Here is a 5,535-nt window from a genome sequence, read left to right on the forward strand (position 1 = left end):
TTTTAGCTCTCCTTTTTCCAATCTTGTTTGTTCCAAAGCTGAGTGAAGACAAAACATGAATTTTTAAGAGATTTTTTAATGAATCACTTTGATTAAATAAGTAGTTGGCCATGTAGTCTTTTGTTACCCCAAACTCATCTATTTATTAACCACTTGTCTTACTGCCACTCACCATGCTGGACACAGGGAAGACCACAGTCATGCTCCTGCCTTCATGGGAAGGTCAAACAGTGAACAAGAACCAGGTGCCTGTGGTCAGTGCTGTGAAGATGACAGATGTGGTGGGCTGGGTGAGGCAGGTAGGAATGGGTGGGTCAGGAAAGTTTTTCTCTAAGCAGATGATATTTGAACTATGACTTGGAGCATGAGACTAAGACTTTATATTTTATTTTATTTTATTTTATTGTTGCAACTTACATATTTTTATGTCTAATAAAGTAAATATCAATCTTTAATATCTGACATAAACAAGAAGCTCATTGGGCAGGGGTGGGGGGGGGGTTTATTCCAGAGCCAAAGGGTTGTGAGACCAAAACATAAGAAAACCACTGTAGTTTATCCCCAGCCATGCACACCTGGTCCACGCCCTGCTCTGACCTCACAGGAGCCATTGTGATGCAACTGCAAAGCCCATCCTATATATTCTGCCCTGGTGGGGCTGAGAGTTTGTCCGTAAGAGCCCAGGGAGCTGATTGTGGTGACCTGTTGGACTAGGACTTGCGAGCTTTGCTCTTGCCTCTTGCTGTTACTTTGCGAGTTTGTTTTCTTTTTCTTACTGGTTTTGTTTTGTTTTATTTTGTTTTGTTTTGTTTTGTACCATTTTTTTTGCATTTTGTTCCTTTTCCTTTATTATTTTTCTTTCTTTTAATTTTTCTTATTTGTTTTTCTTTATCTTTTATTATTTATTTATTTTTTCTTTTTTTTTCTTTGTTGTTTTTGTTTTGTTTTTGTTCTTATTTTGTAGCCACCATGGCTAATGACCTTGCAGCCACTGCTGACCTTCAGGAGTGCCTCATTGCTTCTGCGCATCATTGGCAGTGGGTACTTTGGCAAGGTGTGGTTGGCCACGCACTTGCCAACAGAGACAGAGGTGGCTGTCAAAGCCGTTAGTGCTTTGTCAGAGATTATTTTAAAGAAGTTGATTGTCGTAAGCAATTAAATCACCCAAATATTGCATAGCTATTTGAGTTGATTACCACCAAGGAGAAAAGTTACCTCTTCATGGAGCATGTTAGTGGAGGGGACTTACTTGAATACTTGGAAAACTGCGGCCCTAGGACCGAGTCAGCAGCCCGACCCGTGTTCCGGCAGCTTGTATCGGTGGTTGAGTACTGTCACCAGAAGAAAATCGTCCACTGGGACCTGAAGCCGGAGAACATCCTGCTAGACGGTGAGAGGAACGTCAAAATAACAGACTTTGGATTTGCTAGAGAATTTCTGGACTACACACTAACCAGCTTTTGTGGCACCCTACCCTATATGGCCCCAGAGATCTTCCGGCATCAGAGCTATGATGGCCCGAAGGTGGATGTCTGGAGCCTGGGGGTAGTTTTGTATAGGATGCTGGTGGGGGTTTTGCCATTTGAGGGGGACACATTTGAGGAGATGAAGAATAAGATCCTGAGTGGGGAGTTCCGGGTACCACTGTCTCTATCCGAAGAAGGTCAAAATCTTTTACAAAAATTATTGACCTTCAACCCCAGGGAAAGGCCAACCCTAGAAGACATACTGCAAGACCAATGGGTCAACATGGGCCAGGGGGAGGATCTGGGCATGCTGGGCAGGTTTCCTACACTGGGGCACAGCAGGGGTGAAACAGGCAGAGGTATCTGCTGTCAGGCAGCTAGCTGACAGCCTGGGTGCTCTATGACATCAGCAGGAACCACCTGTCCTGACCTGTTGGCTTTGCTTGCTAGCCTCTGGGCTGGTGTCATTGTCCGGGGGGCTTTCCCTTTATACAGTCTGACTTGTGAAGCGCTGGAGGAAGAGTGCTCCAGGCTGAGGACACTGCCAAGCTCAAGGCCACCAAAGCTCAGTGAGCTGGAGAGACAGCAGCAGGAGACGTGGCTGTAGATGAAAAGCAGTGCTCATGGGCTACGGGAAGGGGGGTGGGCTTTACTCTGAGAACAGTGATCAAACCCATGGAGGGTATTAAGCAAGGAAGTAATATGATCCAATTTATGTTTTAAAGATGGTAAATTGTGGTGAATATTCTTCCTCTGCAAATGTTTTAATCTATTTCTACATATTATAAGATTATCTACATAGAATATGATTCACCATGCAGGGCAGTTTTTGTTCTAACCACTGAAGAAATATGAGTCGGACACTATGCGTCTTTCTCACTTTAGTCTTTACCACCCTTGCTCCATGAACACAGAGGAACACAAATTAATTGAATGTTTTAAAAGCAAAACCCTACCTGCCTCTGCAGAGCTGATTTGTTGTTCTTCCATCATTGATCAGCTCATCTTCTTGCCCTGGGCATTAAGAAACCTGCCATGGTCCTTTGATTCATCTGTCCCCTTCCCTGAGATCCCAGCAGTATATGGCATAGACCTGTGTGCGACTCATCACTTGCCTCCTTGCCCTCATCCTCCATTCCCGAGTTCTTGGGAGCTGGGAACTATGTTGCTCCCCTTTCTATTTCCCCTCATTATCAGAGAGCCAGGCCCAGAGTACTTGCTCAGAAAATGGTGGATAGGTGAACCATCAACCCTGTCGCTGTACGGGGGATTGTCCCCAGCCACGACACATTGGAGTGTAAAAGGGACTGTGGTGAATGATTATGCTGCAACAACAGTGTACAGCCGGACTGGGCTTGAACTGGGATGTATGCGCCTCAGCGAACATTGTGAAGCTTTATGAAAAAAATGATGAAGTTTCTAATTCTGGGATCTTTTAGAAGGCTCTAGTACTCACTCCATTTGCTGGAGCTGCTTCAGCCCAATGGTTCCTCACGGCAGGGAGATGCCATAATATACACAATGTTTCTAAGCAGCAAGGGCATCAAGGTTAAGTCACATAGATTCATGTTTACACAGTGTCATTTCCTTTTCAATTCTACTTTAGTATTTTTAATTACTACAAAAAGAAGCTCTCAGTTTGGGGCTAGATTATCTTTAACCCCCTCAAGCCCCCACTAATCTTAATTTTCAAATGAAAAGTAAACAAACCTCAGGATCAGGTCCTTTGAATAAGAAATGGTACTTGCCAAGGAGCCCTGGTTTCTTTTATTGGATAATGATATTAGAAATCAAGACCCAGGTGCTAGGTATGCTCATTGCTACTATGTGACACTGCTTCTAGTCTCGTCTGACAGAGCAGGAACATATGTGTGTGTACACTAACCTGTGTATATATGTGCATCTATCAAGAATAACAGTATACATATAAATACCATAACCATAGCATAACCAGCTATTTCCATATTAAGCTAAATATGAATTCTTCCTAGTGTCTCTAATCTGTTAAGACATGGATTGTTTTAGATTTTCCCCTTGCTTATCTGTAAATTCCTTCTCAATAGTGAGAAACCTGTTCTGACTGTCTGCCATTCCTTTACTTAATTGCCCAATTCCTGTGTGTGTGTACAGCAAATTCAGAATTGTTAACCTGTATCCTGTGGGACATGATTTACCAACCAGAGAACAGTGCGTATGCACAGTTTCTTCTGCCTTCAGTCTTACAGACTCCATTCATTTCCATGGTTACTTAGCTCAGCACCTTTTCCTTCCATCCTCTTCAGTCAGGTTTTTTTCTCCATATGTTTGTACTATGATTGGATTGTTTTTGTTCTTCTCTATTTAAAAAAAAAATCCTTTAGTTTAGCCATGTTTTATTCTTGATACTTTTTTTCAGACCTATATTCCAGTTCATTAACTCTCTTTAACTGGACTTACTGTACTGTTAAAAACCTTGGAGTTCTTCATTTTGATTATTATATTATTCAGCTATGTCTTTTTCAGCTTAGTTCTTTGTAATAGTTTCTAGCTCCCTGTCTAAATTTTCATTATGCCTGCCATCTCTTTAGTGATATTAAACATTCTGTGTCTCGTGACTTGATTACCTGCATGCCATGAGAGTTTATTTACATTATATTTTCCTTTTCTTTTTGTAATTCCTTTGTATTATATCTCCTTCTGCTTGGTTGAATTCTCATTGAATTCCAGAAATGGTATTTGAAAAATGATGTCAGGTAAAGTGAAATCTAAGATGGTCTTCCTCCAGACAGAATATGTTTTTGCTTCTAGCAGGAAGCTAGGGCCATGAGAAGTCCTGAATAACCCTCACCTAAATCTGAGGATGGGATGATTTGAAGCAGGACTTTGCCATTGTAAAGATTTATTTATGTATGGTGTATTGCTCTTTTTCAGGTACCCAAACCAAAGCATGGGGAATTTCCAGGGTTCCCCTTCCCTGGTGTCCTCAGGATTCCAATTTTTGTCTTTCTAATGCAACACTCTCAAAATCCCTGCTCAGCTTCTCAGTCATCTCTTCCAAGCTTGACTGGTGCCCACTGAATTCTGTAAAAAGAGGTGGTTGACTCAGATGATCCTTAAGACCTTGAGTACAGGGCCCTGAGGTGCTCTCAGATTCTCTTGTAGTCTTGAGACTAAATGTATACATAGGAAACATTGAGAGCCACTAAATGGTGTGCTAAATTGCACTGTAGACAAATAGAGAATAGGAGAATCTACGTTAAGTTTGTACTTATACAGTATAACGAATAAGCACAAAACAGATACATAAAGAAGAAATTGGTAAAGGTTGTTGTCTAAGCCATGAATTGGAATGATTGAGTTTTTACACTTTCATAGCAGATACATTTCCTGGTAGCATAGATATGTGGCCCAATCTCACTCAATTTTAATGAAATAATCCCTTTTATAGCCCTGGCTGGTTTGGCTCAGTGGATTGAGCATCGGCCTGCGAGCTAAGTGTCGCTGGTTCGATCTCCCAGTCAGGGCACCTCAGAGAAGGAAAACTCTGATTCCAAAAAACCTCCACTGCCTTGCGGCATACCTCTTCAGGGGAAAGGCTAAGGGAGTAAACCCTGACAGAAAATCCGGAGCCGGAGTCCCTAAGGCGGTTTGACGCTGTAGTCAACACCGGCAACTCCTGCGGCGCACCTGAAACCAAGCTGTATTGACTCCGTCTTTCCCTTGGACCCTTCAGCTGCGAAGAGAGGGGGGGTCTGCTGCATGGGCAACAGCAGACCCTCCATATCACCCTGCCCAGGCTCTGTAGCTTCAGCTTCACTGGAGAGGACACTCCAGCGTCATCGCAAGATGTCGATTCAACACGGGAGGAGACAGATACCGTGTCACTCCCGAGTCGGACTGCACAGCCATTCTCGGCGGTGCAGATAGACTCTTAAGAAGCTACACCATCGTCTCTCGAGACGGACGGCTGCCGCCGCCGACGAATACCTTTTAATAAATTAAATCTTTGCTCATGTTTGAAGTTGGAGGGATGCCTCTATATTTTTCCCTGGGCCTTCAGAATTGGACCCAATCTCCAGTTCCTCACCTT

The 5,535-nt window shown here is 43.0% G+C and overlaps 1 pseudogene; it reads left to right on the forward strand.

Moving 5' to 3' along the window:
* Positions 1–1,221: 1,221 nt before the first annotated feature.
* On the forward strand, positions 1,222–1,851 carry LOC150021053 (MAP/microtubule affinity-regulating kinase 3 pseudogene; annotated as a pseudogene).
* The last annotated feature ends 3,684 nt before the right edge of the window (positions 1,852–5,535 follow it).

The sequence above is a fragment of the Furipterus horrens genome, unplaced genomic scaffold (genome assembly GCF_987537825.1).
Source record: "Furipterus horrens unplaced genomic scaffold, mFurHor1.1.pri manual_scaffold_1, whole genome shotgun sequence".
NCBI lineage: Eukaryota > Metazoa > Chordata > Mammalia > Chiroptera > Furipteridae > Furipterus > Furipterus horrens.